Source organism: Falco cherrug, chromosome W (assembly GCF_023634085.1).
Source record: "Falco cherrug isolate bFalChe1 chromosome W, bFalChe1.pri, whole genome shotgun sequence".
In the NCBI taxonomy this organism is placed as follows: domain Eukaryota; kingdom Metazoa; phylum Chordata; class Aves; order Falconiformes; family Falconidae; genus Falco; species Falco cherrug.
In genome coordinates this window covers 16032426-16050458 of record NC_073719.1, presented here as the reverse complement: position 1 = coordinate 16050458, position 18033 = coordinate 16032426, and the positions used below count along the sequence as shown (strand labels likewise).

The 18033-nt window shown below is 55.4% G+C and overlaps 1 pseudogene; it reads left to right on the top strand.

The window, feature by feature from the left end:
• The first annotated feature begins 203 nt into the window (after window positions 1-203).
• On the top strand, window positions 204-7614 carry LOC129734645 (olfactory receptor 14C36-like; annotated as a pseudogene).
• The last annotated feature ends 10419 nt before the right edge of the window (window positions 7615-18033 follow it).

The window sequence follows — 18033 nt, the reverse complement described above, 5'->3', positions numbered from 1 at the left end:
CCACAGCAGAACCCCCTGCTTCCTGTAGCTCCCTCAGTCAGAACCAACTCTTGAGATGGACCTGCCCAAGGTCTTCCAAAAAGCAGAGAGGCCCTTTCAGTGGGCTTTCTCTGAGAAAGGTGTTAGGTTTTGATCAGAGAAGTCTTCCCTAACAGCTCATTATATTTTCCTTCATGGACAGTCGCCAGGCCCAGAGGCAGCAGATGCCCAACAGCAGCTCCATCACCCACTTCCTCCTCCTGGCACTGGCAGACACATGGGAGCTGCAGCTCTTGCACTTCTGGCTCTTGCTGGGCATCTACCTGGCTGCCCTCATGGCCAACGGCCTCATCATCACCACTGTAATCTGTGACCACTGCCTCCACACCCCCATGTACTTCTTCCCCGTCAACCTGTTCCTCCTCAACCTGGGCTCCATCTCCACCACTTTCCCCAAAGCCATAGCCAACTCCCTCTGGGACACATGGGACATCTCCTATGCAGGATGTGTTGCCCAAGTCTTTCTCTTTCTCTTTTCTGTTTCAGCAGCGTTTTCTCTGCTCACTGTCATGGCCTATGACCGCTACGCAGCCATCTGCCAGCCCCTGCACTACGGGACCCTGCTGGGCAGCAGAGCTTGTGTCCACATGGCAGCAGCTGCCTGGGATGGTGGTTTCCTCAATTGTCTCCTGTATTCTGTGAATACGCTTTCACTGCTGCTCTGCCAAGGCAATGCGCTGGACCGCCTCTGAGAAATCCCCCAGATCCTCAAGCTCTCCTGCTTACACACCTACCTTAGGGAAGTTTGGGCTTATTGAGGTTAGTGCCTGTTTATTTATTGGTTGTTTTCTTTCCATTGTTCTGTCCTATGTGCAGATCTTAGGGGCCGTGCTGGGGATCCCCTCTGAGCAGGGATGGCACAAAGCCTTTTCCATGTGCCTCCCTCACCTGGCCGTCATCTCCCTTTTTGTCAGCACTGCCATATCTGCCTAACAGAAGCCCCCCTCCACCTCCTCCCCATCCCTGGACCTGAGGGTGTCAGTCCCGTACTCGGTGGTGCCTCCAGCAGTGAACCCTGTCATCTACAGCATGAGGAACCAGGAGCTCAAGGGTGCACTGAAGAAACTGAGGCAGGCAGGTGTCTCTCAGCAGACATCAACTGTTTACATATATACAGAAGGAATTTTTAATTAATGTGTGGAACCTCCCGTGCTGTTAGCATTCTATCTGAGACAGTCCTGTTTGTCCCAGTATGTCTGCATCCACTCCACTTCCTGAAAGGCAGGAGCCCAGACTGTCTGACCCAGCAGCCTTTAAACATGTGTCTTCGAGGATGATGCGCCTGGTTTCTGTTTCACATCTCTGTAATAAAAGGCAGTTTTCTCAGTGCCCATGTCTGGTGGTTTGGCTCTTCTTCCAAAGCTGAGCTCAGGAAGAGGCTGAAGGAATTGCCCCCAGGAGCGTGCTGCTGGGCTTGGGTTCCCCATGGCTCAGGGGAGGAGGGCATGGGGCAACACGTTAGGGCATGGGCCTGTGTTGAGCCTTGGCGTGTGGGTGCCCAGTGCCCATGGGAACGGTGGGTGACCAAGAGGGATGTGCCTGGGACCATCTCCCTGGGCTTTCAGGCACCGCTGCCCTGCACAGCAGCACCGCCTGCTCAGGGCCATGCCTGAGACCACATCCCTGGGCAAGAGCAGGTGTCTCTGTGTATGCCCCAGTTGGGGCAGGCTGCTGTGTCCCTGGTGCAGCAGGAGGTGCCTGGGGAGCCCCCAGGCCAGCAGCCTGGTGCTGGGGACAGGGACTGGCCCCGAGGGGCTGCCAGGAGTGGGCAATCAGGGTCCCTGTGAGAGAAGAGCAGCAGACAGAGGGAGACACTGGCCTCTGTGTCCTCATGCCATGGCTGGTGCCAGCCCTGGGGCTGACTGGCAGGATGAGACCCCTCTCTGCCCACTAGCATCTGCTGTGCCCTTGTTAGGGTTATTGGGGTGAGTGCCCAGAGCTCTGCAGCCCCCTTTGGGTGGGCAATTGCATGGGGCCAGCCCAGCGTGGGCTGCTGTGTCTGCCTGGGCTGGGGAGAGGGCAGGGGAGGTGGGCAGAGCTGGGGGGGGGGGGGCTGGGCTGGGAAGGGCCTGGGAGAGGGAAACACCAGTGAGAGCTCAGCTGTGTGAGTGTGCAGGGTGGGGGCACAGAGCAGGGTGGTCCTGGTGCAGACCCAGGGGTCATGGTGAATGAAGCGAGGCACCAAAGGAGTGGGACTGAGGAGCCTGGTCTGTGCCAGGTACCTTGGACACCTTGGGGAAGATGTAGCAGGGAAATTTTTCCTCAAGAAGTCCCAAACACTGCTCATTTCCATCTGCGGTCATACATCGTAGCCCCAAAAAGGGACCTTTCCTTCATCATCACCTCTGTCATCCTCTGTGACTTAGTGACATCAAACTGCATTGCCATTTTGAAATATAATGGGAGCCAGTTTCCTGCTGACACTTGTTCCACACATGTCCCATAGCTCTTGCCACAGTTGGTCTCTCAGCCAATGGCGTGGTCAGACACCTTCAGCCACATCATGTGCTCATGGCTGTGTTTTCAGAAATATTGATACAGGCCATTGAGTGAGGTCCCACCAGATGGCCTGGGTCCAGTACTCCAGTCTCTCACTCTTAACAATTTCTCAGATAAAATCCCAGCTTTGAGTGTCCTTGTCCATAATGCGTTCGAGGCCCCAACCATTCTTCTGGCATCTGCAGGACTTGCCCCGATGCGTCAGGGTCTTTTTTTTGTTAGAGAGCCCATTCTGGGCATAGCAGTCCTGATGTGGTCCTGTGGTGGGTTCACCTTAGGCAGTGGCCAGTCAGTCCCCCGCTGTTCATCCACTCCCCTGACTGCACAAGACAAAGGAGAAAATAAACCAGCAATGCTCATTGGTCAAGATAAAGACGGAGAGATTATTAACCCATCACTGTCATAGCCAATGGCGTGTTGTCTTTCCAAAGATCAACTTAATTTATTGCTAATTCAACCGGATTTTGATTGTGAGAAACAAGGACCAAAATATTAAAGACGATGCCCCTCACAGTTTCTCCAGGGGCCAAATTACACCATTGTTCCCAGTTCATCTACACACCCACAGCCATGGAGGCACTGGGGGGATAGCAAAGAGGGGGTTGATGGTACAGAACGTCTCTACTGCTCCTTTCTCCTCACACTTTTGCCCTTCTCCAGATTGGGTCCTCTTCAGGGACCCCAACATCTTTGTGCTCAAAGGGTATGTGGTGTTCATTTTTTCTGTCTACTTTTCCTCTTGATACTCACAGAATTACAGAAATGTTGACATTGGAAGCGACCTCTCAAGATCATCCAGTGAAATGTGCTAGCCGAGGTACAGTCAGCTCAAGCAGGTTGTTCAAGGCCTTGGCTAGATAGGTTTGGAGTATCTCCAGGGATGGACATTCCACAAACTCTCTTGGCAACTCTTCCAGTGGCTGATCATCCTCAGAGTCAAAAGTGTTTTCTTGGGTTCAGATGGACCTCTGTATACATTCATAAGAACCTCACAAGGATTTTTTTTCTTCTCCTGACTAAACAGTTGCAGATCTCTCACCCTTTCTTCCTGGGAAAGATGTTCCAGTCCCTTCAAGCAGCCTGGTGGCCCTTTGCAGAACTTGCTTTAGTAGGTCAACAGATTTTTTGCCCTGGGAAGCCCAGCCCTAGACAGCACTCCAGATGTGGCCTTAGTAGTGCTTGCAGGAGGGGGCCTGGAAATCAGGGCCATAAGTAACAATCAGTTAGCTGAGAGGAATGTCCTGGAGCTTGTAGGCCACAAACCCTGGGAGGACAAGGAGGGTGAATAGATAACAACCCACAGAATGCTGACTGTTGAGTCATGCAGAGAAAAGATAAGGAGATGAGGAAAGATGGCACCAAGGAGAAGTAACAAGTTGCTGTTAATTGATGACTGTAAAAACTTACTGAAAGTGTCCTTTGTTTGTTGTTACCCAATTAGGGATTGCCTAGTACGTAATGCTTAGCTTAAAGAACCAATCAGTTTAAGGCACGTGGCCTCTGATAACATATATAAACTCATGATTGTTGTACAATAAATGGACGTTTGCTTGCATCAAGCAGCGTCCCGTCTCTCCATCGCAGCAGTGCTGAGAGGAGGGGAAGGGTCACCTCCCTCCATCAGGCAGCGATGCTTTTCCTAATACCGTCCCCACAGCTGTTGGCCTTTGCCATGAGGGTGCATCGATGTCTCATGCTCAGCTGCTTGTCCTCTGTCACCCAAAGGTCCTTCTCTGCAGAGCTGCTCTCTAGCTGGCATGCCACCAGCAGGATAGCCACAGGGGGGCTGGATCACAGCCTGGCCTCCCCCAGGGACTTGCTCGGCAGCAGCAGCAGCAGCTTTTCCTTCTTGGAGATGAGCTTCACCTCTGGCACAGGCCACATGGTGCTACAGAGTCACCTGGGAGAGCAAAGCCCTCTCCTGCCAGGGCTGCACAGCCCAGGCCTGTTTCCCCCTGGCCTTGGCCACTGCAGCCTTTGCTCTCGTGGTGGCAACCTCGTTCCTCCTTCTGCTGCCCCCTGCCATCCCCTCCAGCATCCTCTGCTGGGCAGCAAACCCTTCCCACACAAGGGCTCCCATCCCTGGGTACCGGTGTCCGTGTGACAAGCCTGCTCTTGGCCCTGGTGCCACACCTGAGGTGCTGCAGCCCACATGGACCCCAGAGCCCACCGCCTGGGGCGCGGGCAGCAGGAGCCCCCTGTGCCACCACAGAGCTGTGACATCAGTGCCGTAAGCGCTGAGGAGGGGCAGGACAGCTAAAGAGGATCCCAGAAAGGAGTCAGCCAACTAACGGCAATTACACCAATACGGCTACATGTTGTCCTCCTTTATTCAGCAACTTTGTCTTATTTATACTTCCAATGCACTGTTCACGCAGCAGCAATTACGTATTCATGCCATTTGTTGATTGGTTGTCAATTACGTATTCACGTTACTTGTTGATTGGCTGTCATGTTGCAAGCGCCTAATAAGGATGTGCTAACCTAGCGGTTTTCATATCTTGCTTGGCATCTGGCCTTGTTCTTGTACAATACTCATTATTCATTATTCTGCCTATTCAAGGACAGTACAAGATTTTCAAAGTAACTTTGCAATCTGCAGGCTAGGGATGTCCAACTCCTGCAAGGGTACAGTATGCCCTTGTTCTGTCAGGAATTCCCCTATCACATCCCCCTTTTTCTTTTTGGACAAGCCAGGCTCGATCAACAACTGATTCCAAACCTTTCTTCATACAGGAGAAAATACAACAGAAGATAACAAGCACAGCAAAGATAATAACAAAAAATCGAAACCCATCCATCAATAGGGTTTTCGACCAGCCGGTGATTCCCCATCTCTTAAGCCAACCGTCGAAAGGATTTTCAACAACAGTGAGTTTCTTCGTATTATCTTGCAGTTGGAAAAGCTTTTTGTGAATGGACTCAGAATGATCAGAAAGATTCACGGAGCACGTTCCCTCAAAATCCTCACAGCTGTGTCCTTGTGCTAATAACAGAAAATCAATAGCACCTCGATTTTGTATTAAAGCATGTCGTATACTGTCGTCATCAGTGGTGAGCTCATCTAATACTTTGGAGGTAATGTTAATTTGTTTTCCTGTCCGACAAACTAACCGTCTCAACTGAGTGAGAGCCTTGGCAGAAGCAACTTGTGGTGTAAAGAGTGATGCTGAAATGACAGATGGACGTTCCCACAACTCAACATCATCTTTACATTCAGGTCCCAATTGGTATACACTACGTCTGACGCGTTTAAACTTGTTACTTATGTTAAGCATTTGATGGATACTAGGGGCAAATAATGTTAGTTTGCCAAAGTAGCATGGTCCTCCCTGTGCGCTTGCAGGTACGGCGGGCCAGGCACCAGCTCCGCAAACGAGGAATACTCCCGGAGGCAACATCTTTGCTTTCTCGTTTGTCTTGCCAGACCATGAAACAGGCCAAGTCCAATTGTTAGAGTAACCGGTGATGTTAGAATGCCAGGGGGACCCAGGGGCAATCCAAGTATTGTAATTTCTTGGTTTGTGGATCCTAAAATTACTGGAGTCAATGTCTTTCTTGTAAAACCCAAAAATCAAACAGTAGTTTCCTGGCATAGATCCTAAGATGTCAAGCTCCTGAGGTTCCATGCCGGTAACATTCCGGCCCTGAGCAATTTTGAACGCTTGAGCCCCCAAGGGCTTTCGTGGAATACCAAGTGATTGGCACCAATCGGCTTGCACAGATCCACTGTTGATGGTCTAAAAGTCATTTGTTGCTTGGTTGAGGTCGTCGGAGTATATTTTACCTGTTTTCCAGTGCCCAAACTCCATCACATGGTATAAAGGGACCCCAGTCAAACAGGTACGAAATGGGCCAGATGGGGTAGCTAACGGTAAGCAAAATGGACCTTGCCCTGTCATGTTGGCCCAGGTAACCCACATGGTCATTTGTGGTTGGGCAGGAGCCCACACTGTTCTTGTGAGGGCATGCTGATTATTCCTACCAGCCCTATAATCAAAGCAAGCAATGTCATTAACTCGCAATTCTTGTTCCCAACTGACAAAACAAGCACCACAAACCAAGAGCTTATGTTTTCTTTGTAGCTAAAACAACAGTTAAGGCTTTGGTCACGGCCCACCAAGAGATAGCTTCACTTCTGCTGTCAAAATTTTCTGGCATCCATATTTCTGGAAAATGTTGATTTGGCTTAAGGTTCAGAAATTCCCTACAAACATTTTCAAAAGTACTATTAGCAAAGCTGTTTTGACAATTTAAACACAAAACATAAGCATTTCGCAAGCGGCTACAATATATAACAAAAATCTGTCTACAGTTACCACAACTTAATATTATTGCTGCTGGTTCCCTACAGTTTCTGCAAAGAGCATTTTTGGTATTACAAAATCTTTTCAACACAACATTACAAGCTCGTGGCCCAAATGATTGTCTTCTCGCTGCTGTCAACAGCACATCTTCTATGGTGGATGGGACTGGCTCAAGTTCTACACGGAGTTTGTTGAAGACTGGTTGGAGGTAAAGCTGTCGTCTATATTTTCTCCGTTCTTCTGGAGTTGACATGCAGGGTGGACAGATCTGCTAGGGACCCATAGAGGTCCTTTATCTTGTTTAATCGCTTGGTTACATCAGTCTCCTCTGGCGTCTTTTTGCCACCTTGCTGTTGTCCAATGCGGCATCACGCTCCATTTGATTAGTCCTGGTGTGGCGCCCACACGCTGCTCTCCCCTTGTGCAGGCGTCCTGTTTTTACTCACCTTTCTGTCCAGCTCCCTTATCTCTCTGCGAATACACAGTCTCTTTGTCTCCCTTGGCCTTGCATATGTCCTTCACAACACCTGCAGCTTGTTACAGCTGCGGCCTGCTCGGCCTGCTATTACAACAACGTTACGTGGTCTGCATTGCTCATAATATGTCCGTTGTCTTCCAGCCACTCCACACTACCCGGCACTGCACCTTCCTGGTCCATCAGGGCAACCTGGGTGCCAGTGTAAAGCTGGGAATTGCCCTTGGCCAGGGCCTCTCCCTGGAGTTGCCAGAGGAGGAATTCCTTGTGGGTGGCAGGGATGCCAAAGCATGAGGAGTTCCCCATTGGATGGCAGAGACAGGGCGTAGAGCACCTGCCATGTGGAGCCACCCCCAGCAGCCCCTCAGCCATGGCCACAGTCAAGGAGAAGCTCACCAAGGAGCTCATCCGCATCATTGACGGCACCCTCACAGTGACCAGGCAGTACCAAAAGTTCCTGCAAAAAATGATGGCCAAGTGTCGAGAGGCGGCCTGTGGTGGGACACACACCACACACACCACCTCCCCGCAGTTGCCTCCCTCCACCCTGCCAGGAAAGAGGAGCAGCTCTAGCCGGGGCTGCTGGAGCCCAGAGGGTGGCCCCAGGGCCTTAGAGTGGAGCTGCTGGGGGCAGATGCGCACATGGAGAAGACTGCGAATGAGGACAAAGATCAAGGGGAGGACATGGGGCCAAGCAGAAGCAGGTCCCTTGTCAAAACACAAAGCAGCCTTGAGCCCGCTGGCTTGGAGGCCCAGTTCTGGGGCCTAGGAAGCCCTGTGCGCCTCAAGCGCCTTGAGAGCAGCTCTTCAACTTTCAGGCAGAGCCTGCCCGCTCCTCCTCCTTGGGACCCAGTTGCTCCCTCCGCTGTGTTCCTTATGCCTCGCCACACAAGCCAGGGTGGCAGCAGGGAGCTGCCGCACCTTTCACAAGCTTTGAGGCTGCCATGCTTCAAGCCACTGCCCTCGCCCCCCACGGACCTAGCCCTGCTGCGCTTTAAATGCAGTGCACGTGCCTGGATCCTGCTTCTCTGCTGCACTCCAGCATGTGAGTGAGCAAGGCTCCCCCAGGCAGTGGCAGAAGGCAGACTCCTGAGACAAGGCTGATGCAGGATTTACCAAAGCCATGGACAGCAATGGCACGTACGGCTAAGAGCAGGAGCATCCTTGTCTCTCGAGAGCTTCACCTTGCTTGTCCTTGCCACAAATGCCCTGCTCAGTGTGCGCCCAGAACTGCAATCAGACTCATGGATAGCAAGGAGGACACGAGGCCTGCCAGAGGGCGTTGCTGTCACTGACATAGCCAGCGAGGACTGTGCTGCACCTGCATTTCACTGTTCTTTGTGCAGCAAGGTTGACACTGCTGGGCTACGCTTGGCTTATTTGGCTTGCCCAGCACTGTTGCCAGCCGCAGCCGTAAGAGACATTGGCTCTTGGACACCCAGGCATGCGCGTCCTGCCTGTAGTAGCCCCGTTCTCTGGCGTCTCTTTATTGGGAAGGAGCTGGTGGCATGGGGCTGCGGAGAGCAGGGCGGCAGGGAACTTCCCAAGGAGGCTGTGAGGCCATGCTCGCTTTTGTCCTGTGAGCTGTTAGAAGGCAGAGCTGGGAGCCAGGCGCCGCTGCCTGCCATGGGGCCTGCCCACCCTGATGGCGCAAGCAGGGCATTCCACAAGGCTCTGTCGGGGTGCGCGATCCCAGCTTCTGCCTCCACTCCTGCTTGGGACCCCTCCTATTGCCTCCCCTCCCTCCCCTCCCCCCCCGCCCCCCCGACACCACCACGCCCAGCACCCGGAACCAGGCACTCTGTGACATCAGTCCCACGTCCAAGGGAACCCCGGGCAACGGGAATCCTGCGGGCAGTACGTCAGCAGCCGTACTGGTGGCGACAAGCCCTCGTCCTTGCAGCTGCCACATGTCGCTGGCAGCGATGGGTTTTCTGCGTCTCCTCGTTGTCCTGCTGGCCGTGTGCTGTCCTGTGCACGGCACATGGGACAGCTGTGGGTAAGTGGCCCGAGGCTCTGGGAGGGAGCTTGGGCAAGCCTTGTGGGCTTCACTGGAGGGGGCCTGCTTGTCCCCCATGGCCACCCCCCAGGTTCCTGAAAGCCATGTGGGAGGCTCAGTGCCTTGACAGCAGCCAGGCTGCCGGCACAACTCGTCTACGGGCTGAAGCAGAAAGCGGGGCGAGGGGAGCGGGTTTTGGCCCCACGGGTTTCCTCGGCCCGTCTGGCCATGCCTTGTGGGGAGGGAAGACGGCTGGCCTTCAGCCGCAACGGCGCAAGCCATCCAGCAGCACAGTAAGGAGTTTTTGGTTACAGAGGGAGCTGCGGGCTTCGTCCCATGGCTTTGCACTACGGCATGTCGCGCGTCGTGGGTGGCACAGATGCCCAGCCAGGGGCCTGGCCCTGGATCGTCAGCATCCAGGCTCTCGTGGAAGGAGGCACGGCGCACATCTGCGGGGGCTCCCTCATCAGCCCACAGTGGGTCCTCACAGCAGCCCACTGCTTCATCGAGGTCAGGTAAGGAGGACCAGGGGTCGGGGCTAGCCCCACAACACTAGCAGGTGCCCTGAGCGCAGCAGCACGTGCTACTGCCGTCCCGTTGCCCTGCAGTACGCCCAGTGCCTGGGCACTCCGGAGCCCCGCCGAGAGGCTGCTCAGGAGAAGGCTGGGCTCGTGCCACTGCTTCCCAGCAGCCTCCCGCTCGACACTGCTTGAGCCCAAGGCACGCGAGGGCAGTCGCAGCCTCCCTAGCGCTGCTTGCCTCTCTCCCTCGTCGAGCAGAAGGCAGGGCAAGTGCCGGGCTGCTGCAGCACGTGGCTGCGCTCCCTCTGAGCCCTCTCTCCATCTGCCTTCCAGGCACATCACCGTCTTGCGCGTGGTGCTCGGTGCTACCCAGCTGACTCAGCTGGGCCCTGAGGCTCAGGTGCGCGCCGTCAGGCGGCTGCTGGTTCACCAGCACTACTGGAACGTCACACAGAGGAACGACATTGCCTTGCTGGAACTGGACCAGCCTGTCCAGTGCAACAGCTACGTACAGCTTGCCTGTGTGCCCGACGCCTCGCTGAGAGTCTCAGAGCTGACAGCCTGCTACGTCAGTGGCTGGGGTGCCAGGAAAGCAAGAGGTGAGTGGCCCAAACGCAGTGGCGGCGCCAGTGGAAGCTTGGCCAGCTTGGGGAAGCAGGATGCGCTTCCTGACGGCAGAGGCGAAAGCCAGAGTCAGGCTGTGGGGGCGTAAGCCTCTCTCTTCGAGAGAGGGGCCGGCGCCATTGACCCAGAGCAAGGCAGAAAGGCAAGAGCGGTCCAGCGCCTGTCCGCATGCAAAGCCAAGCCCCGGGGGAGGGCTTCAGCCAGACGGGGGAGGAGAACTGGCAATGAGCTGCTGGGTGTTCATTCCTTTCTGTGCTCTTCACAGCTGGAGGATCGGCATACGCGCTGCAGGAGGCCCAGGTCCACCTCATTGATGCCAGGGTCTGTAACAGCAGCGGCTGGTACAGGGGAGCCATCCACAGCCACAACATCTGTGCTGGCTATCCGCAGGGCGGCATCGACACCTGCCAGGTAGGAGCGTGCTACAAGCCAAGCCCTGGCAGCGCAGGCAGCCCCGCCACAACCGCCCAAACGTGCGCCATCACGGCCTTTTGCTGGCCACTCACACTCCCATGGCTGGGTCCCCACCGCTGAGGGCCTTACCCGCCCCTCCCCATGGGCAAGCCCTTGCCCAGGGCCTGCCCGCCTTGTCCCAGAGGCCTGGCACGCTGCCCAGAAGGCCCGCCCGGTGCCCCTGGCAGCCCACAGCTTCACCATCCCAGCCGTCTGACACACCTTCACCACCACCGTGAAGAGCGGTGAGAGCGAGCCCTGCCTTACAGGCCCACCGCCCCCTGCCAGGCAAGCTTCTACAGAGCTTGGCTGGCCACTGAATGCAGCTCTGGCAGGTGCCGTGAGAGAGAAGGAGCCAGCCACCGGGCTGAGGGTGGCCACCCAACAACCCCTTCGTCCTCTCTCCTGTGCTGCAGGGGGACAGCGGTGGGCCTCTCGTGTGCCAAGACAAGAGCGCCGACTACTTCTGGCTTGTTGGCGTGACCAGCTGGGGGACGGGCTGTGCGAGAGCAAGGAAGCCCGGAGTCTACACCTCCACCCAGCACTTCTACGACTGGATCCTGGCGCAGATGGGCCTGCGCCCAGCAGTAACCACTACTGCAAGGCCACAGCCAGTCTTCACCTACACCCCCGTTCAGAGGCCAAGGCCAAGGCCAAGGCCAACAGAATCGAGCCGGTTTCCACCCTGCCCGTTTCCAGTCCAGAAGCTGCTGGACTTCTTTACTCGGCTGCAGGAGCTCCTGCAGTACCTAAGAGCGAAATAGCTTGGAGCAGCACGATGAGGAGCATCCAGGGCAGGCTGCAGCGCACAACGACCGTTTCCTGCTGGGGCAATGCCTGCTGACGAAAGGCAGCCTCAGTGACAAAGGCCTGCTCTGTCCTGTCCACGCTCCTCGCAACGGCAGAACCCAGCAGGCTGCCTTCTTGCAATAAAGTGTTTCCGTTGGCATGGCTAACCACGCGCCAGTGCACTGCAGTCTCCTGTGCGAGGCAAGGACTTCCAGAGCCGGCACCTGCCGAAGGAGGCAGGCTGCCAAGTCGGGCACAAAGGGTCACCGCAAAGGGCTGAAGCTCTGCCTGCTCCGAGAGAAGCATGAGGGAACAGTGGAAGGAAGGAAGGCAGGTCATAGGAGGGCTCAGGGCCTTGGGGGTGGCAGTTGGAAGCAGAGAATGCCTTGGGCTGGCTCCTGCTGGCATCCCTGTGGGCTTCTGTACGAGGCGCAAGCCAGCTTGAAAGTGGCCTCTCAGGGCCAGCTGGGCTTCAGGGGAAATCCACGAGCTGGGGCCTTTGCTCACGCCACGGAGTTCCTGGGCTTCCCCAGGCTGCTCTGCTTTCACAGCTGCACCATGTTTCCAAGCCCAGGCCTACGGCTGCAGTGGCTGCAGGGAGCGCCATGAGCTTTGAGTGGGAGCAAAGAGGCTGCTGCTGCTGCTGCTCGGCAGTTGCCCCCCTCCCTGGCTGCCTTCTGGCTGTAGTAGCGGCCACGCTAGAGGAGCAACCGGAGGCCTGGGGCATACCAGACCCCTATGGAGGGGTGCCGCGGGGACTCGAGTGGAATGGTCGAGACTAGGGGACCGGGCCCCCAGTCCGGTGTCTTTTTGAGGGCTTGAGGCTCTGCAGAGGGGTCTGGGGTGCAACGAAGGCCTCAGAAGGGGGCCTGAGTGGACTAGAGAGAGCCTAAGGCAGCCTCCGGGTAGCCAGGGGAAAGGGTGCCCAGTGCCAGGTGGCCTCCACAGCCATCAGGGACCTGGGCACAGGCACTGTCATGTGGGGAGGCAGGGAGCGTGGCATGGGCCTGTTGTGCTCATCATCTCCTTGCCCCTTTGCGGTGCCTTGATGTTGCAGCTAGCCCAGGCACTGCCCCCCACCAGCACAGGGACCCTTGCACAGCACTCCAGCTTAAGATCACTGGCACCGGCTGCCCAGAGAGGCCCTGGAAACATTCCAGCACCACCTGCACATGATTTTGTGCAACCTGCTCTAGCACAGCCTGCTTTTGCAGGGCGTTGGACTCGATAATCTCCAGAGGTTCCCTCCAACAACGACCATTGTGTGATTCTGGGACTCGTGGCACTTTGGCTGAGGAAGAAGAGGTCAGGATCCTCAGGCCACCCGACACCTGACTGCCTTCCCAGTGTCTGTCCAAGAAACCTGCCAGTCCTCACTAACAGAAGTTGGGCCTGCACACGTGGGCTTGCACATGTGCATGAGCACTGCAGGGCAACAGCCTTCTCTCTCTTCCCCGTCCTCTACTGCAGGGCGAGCGCAGATGTTCTGCCAAGGGAGCACCAGTCTGCACAGGCCCTGCTGCTGTCGCTGTCATGCAGCGGCTCTTCTACCCCGGGCTCCCGCTACTGTGTCCCACACCACTGGCCTGGTGTGATGGCAGAGCCAGTGGCACTACCCGGCTCTGCACCTTCCCGGTCCATCAGGGCAACCTGGGTGCCAGTGAGGAAGCTGGGAATTGCCCTTGGCCAGGCCCTCTCCCTGGAGTTGCCAGAGGAGGAATTCCTTGTGGATGGCAGGGATGCCAAAGCATGAGGAGTTCCCCATTGGACGGCAGGGACAGTGCGTAGAGCCCCATCGATTTGAAGCCAAGCCCAGCAGCCCCTCAGCCATGGCCACGGTCACACAGAACCTCACCGAGGAGCTCATCCATATCGTCCAGGACACCCTCATAGTAACCAGGCAGTACCAAAAGTTTCTGCAAGTAATGATGGCCAAGTGGCAAGAGGCGGTCTGTAGTGGGACACACACCACGCTCACCACCACCCCACAGTTCTCTCCCTCCCCCGCCACCAGGAAAGAGGAGCAGCAGGAAAGAGGATCAGCTCTATCCAGGGCTGCTGGAGCCCAGAGGGTTTTTCCAGGGCCTTCGAGTAGAGCTGCTGGGGGCAGATGCGCACATGGAGAAGATGGCAGATGGGGACAAAGGCCAAGGGGAGGACATGGGGCCAAGCAGAAGCAGCCCTGTGCAGGTGGGCAGAAGGAGCCCAATGGGGATGAGGAAGAGGAGCCCCATGACTCCAGACAGAATCAGCTCCATGGGCCTGGGCAGCACCATCCACGTGGGGCCAGGCAGCAGCACCCCAGCAGAGCCCAGGCCCCAGCACCATGTCCCCATGGGCAGGGCACGTGGGCAGGCAGCCTCAGGACCGTGCTGGGCAGGATTGTGCCTGCAGGAGGGCTGCTCCCAGCTGTGGGGCTGCCCAAAGGCTTGGTGGAGATGCGACTGCTGGCACCACTGTGTCTGTTTCTGCAAGCCCCCGTGGTGGCAGCGCTGCTCCCACAAGAGCAATGGGTTCCCCTGCCAGTGGGCAGCTTGCAGGGTGCAGGGCTGGGAACCCTCTGGGGTGCACCCCCATCTGAAATGTTAAATCTTGCAGGAGCGGGCTGGAAGCTAGGACCATGTTTTGTCTCAGCATTGCTATGGCAGGAAACGCATGCCATCCCCACAGGGAATGATCTATACATTGTTAAGGCAGGAAGATAACACCACTGGCACAGAAGGGATTTAAGGCAGGAGGGTAACACCACTGCCACCGCAGAGATTGGTCTATACATTGTTAAAGGAGGAAACCGACGGACACCATGGAGCAACGGGGGAGGCTGATCCTGCACAACCAAACCAAACCCTTGTGCATGTGCCCAGACTTGGGGTCAGGGGGGTCAGGGTGCCCAGAGGCCCCTGAGGAATGTTGGGCACGTACACCATTGCCGGGTGGAAGGTGTGGTTAAGCAGAACAGCTTATAGCAACTCCATAAAAAATGGAACCAACTAACATGGGACAGAACGTTCCCCCACCGGACTGGGAAACGAATCAGGCTGTTGGGACGCTGCAGCTCCGGGGTGGTAGCTATTGCCGTGAACTCTTTCTTCCCTTATTTCTTTCCTTCCTTTCTCTCACTTTAGCTCTCGCGCTCTCTCCCTTTGCATTTGCAGATTTATTGTTAGGCAAATAAAGTTCCTTGGCTCTTGACTCTGTGTCTGTCTGTGTGTGTGTGTGTGTGTGTGTGTGTGTGAGTGCGCATGCGTGTGTGTGTCTGTGTCTCTGTGTGTCTGTGTGTACCTGTGTGTGTGTGTGTGTGTGTGTGTGTCTGTGTATCTCTGTGTCTGTCTGTGTCTGTGTCTGTGTCTGTGTCTGTGTGTGTCTGTGTCTGTGTCTGTGTCTGTGTCTGTGTCTGTGTGTCTGTGTGTCTGTGTGTGTGTCTGTGTCTGTGTGTGTGTGTGCACCTGAGATGTGCCTTGGTGCGAACTGAGTGCGGAGTCTGGATCCACGGTTCTGTTTGTCCGTGAGGAAAACAGCCGAAGGACAAAGCCATAGAATTGAACAAGAGATGAGTCTCTAAAGAAGTTTACAAGTGTGACCTCCTGAGAGTGAAGGGCGGCGGCAGGGGTGGGAAGTGGTAAGAGAATTTACAGTGAGGCCCTCTCAGGATGAAATAACCCCTCTTTGGTGAAGTGTGTGCCCACACTTCTACAGATGTTCATGATGTTTCCCCCACTGAAGTATGGGGCGAAGATTTCTATAAACTGGATGACTTTTGGGAACCTATCACGCTCGCCCAGCTGCCTGAGGGTGAGAATGGGCAAAAAATCAGTGGTTCCAACCGCAGAGTATAGTGGGTAGGATCACAATATTGCAGAAGGAAGCTAAAGTTAGGCCTGGCAAGGGAAAGATCCATAATTTGTGCAGTTTTAGGGGCAAGTTTGCAGCAGCCATAGAAGATAGGAGCCAAAGATTGTGTCAAGATGATGCCGTGGTAGATTCCTTGAAAATGGCAGTTAAAACACCGCCAGAGCAGTCAGAAAAGACCAAACAGCTATTAGAGCAGGAGAGAAACCAGAATGCTTTGTTAAAAGACACATTAAGAGAAGAATTGTGGAAACAAAGTGACTCGTTTGGGGAGGTGGAGTTGAAGTTAACAGAGAAAGGGATTAGACAAATATATGCCCGGGGGAAAAAGAGGCAGCAGAAAACCCTCCTCACATGTATCCCCTAGTTAAGACTGAGTGTTTATATGAGACAGACAACGACACTTGTGCCCAAATTGTGCCCAAATGGTTATTAAAGAGGCTCCGTTTACAGCAACTGAGTTAGTAAAATTAAGGAAGGATTTTGCAAAGACTCCAAAAGAATCTGAAACAGAGTATGTTTGGAAAGCGTCCTTGTCAGGAGGGGATGGGATTTTGTTGTCAGAGAAGGAAGCAGAAGGATACTGGGGCCCAGGTGTGTTTCTAACTGCTGGCAACCATCAGGCCCCATGGTCATTAACGCAGAGGGCAGCGTATTGGGCCGGGGGAGTGAACCCTCTGGAAGGGGAGACCCCCTAGCCATAACAGGTACGGTGGATCAGCTGGTAGAAAGTGTACAAAAGGCAGCTTGTCTGCAGATGATGTATGACAGGAGGCTTGAATCTCACCAGGGCTCCCCCATGACGATGCCTGTGGACCCAGAAGGGATGACTCTTCTAATTCGAGGACTTCCTGATTCTTTAAAACCCATTGGGATCCAGCTACAGGGGAAAATACAAAATACCCCCATATCAGGCAGAGTTATGTGAGGGGAAATTGCTCGAGAGCTAATTAACTTTGGGACAAAATACGGTCCCGTTGGTAGGTCCTGGCAAAGACCTGAAATGAGAGCCGCAGAACTGCGGGAAAAGCTGAGGGACGCTTAGCACAGGCTCAGGGAAGTCAGAATTCTAAATCGGTCCGATGTACTGATCCTAGGGGAGGGAGACCCCTAAGCCGGCAGGAATGGTGGCAGCTGGGGCTCCAGAGAGGTATTCACTGGGATCTAATGGATGGGCTCCCGACCCAGAAACTGGAGAAATCTGTACAGACATGGTCAGGGCACAAAGTTAGTTTCAAGCCAACCCCTAGTGCCCCACCATCAATAGGCATCGGGGAAAAAGCTGATGAAGTGAAGAAACTATCCTCCATCCCCCGAAGGTGGGGGGGGAAGGGAGGGTGAATGTTTATTAGGCAACTCACCTTAAATTTGAGAGGAGATTTAATGATTACAGTGGCCGTTGGAACACAGAAAAAAACAATCTTGACACAGGAGCACAAATCACTGCACTGACGCAGAGTGAGGCAGAGCAATGTGGAATTTTGACTTTGTCTAAAACCCCAATTGTCCTAAATGCTTTAGGGAAAACTCAATCAGTACCTGTGGCCTTGGTAACATTATGGATGCCGTTGGCATGGCTAACCACGCGCCAGTGCACTGCAGTCTCCTGTGCGAGGCAAGGACTTCCAGAGCCGGCACCTGCCGAAGGAGGCAGGCTGCCAAGTCGGGCACAAAGGGTCACCGCAAAGGGCTGAAGCTCTGCCTGCTCCGAGAGAAGCATGAGGGAACAGTGGAAGGAAGGAAGGCAGGTCATAGGAGGGCTCAGGGCCTTGGGGGTGGCAGTTGGAAGCAGAGAATGCCTTGGGCTGGCTCCTGCTGGCATCCCTGTGGGCTTCTGTACGAGGCGCAAGCCAGCTTGAAAGTGGCCTCTCAGGGCCAGCTGGGCTTCAGGGGAAATCCACGAGCTGGGGCCTTTGCTCACGCCACGGAGTTCCTGGGCTTCCCCAGGCTGCTCTGCTTTCACAGCTGCACCATGTTTCCAAGCCCAGGCCTACGGCTGCAGTGGCTGCCGGGAGCGCCATGAGCTTTGAGTGGGAGCAAAGAGGCTGCTGCTGCTGCTGCTGCTCGGCAGTTGCCCCCCTCCCTGGCTGCCTTCTGGCTGTAGTAGCGGCCACGCTAGAGGAGCAACCGGAGGCCTGGGGCATACCAGACCCCTATGGAGGGGTGCCGCGGGGACTCGAGTGGAATGGTCGAGACTAGGGGACCGGGCCCCCAGTCCGGTGTCTTTTTGAGGGCTTGAGGCTCTGCAGAGGGGTCTGGGGTGCAACGAAGGCCTCAGAAGGGGGCCTGAGTGGACTAGAGAGAGCCTAAGGCAGCCTCCGGGTAGCCAGGGGAAAGGGTGCCCAGTGCCAGGTGGCCTCCACAGCCATCAGGGACCTGGGCACAGGCACTGTCATGTGGGGAGGCAGGGAGCGTGGCATGGGCTTGTTGTGCTCATCATCTCCTTGCCCCTTTGCGGTGCCTTGATGTTGCATGTTC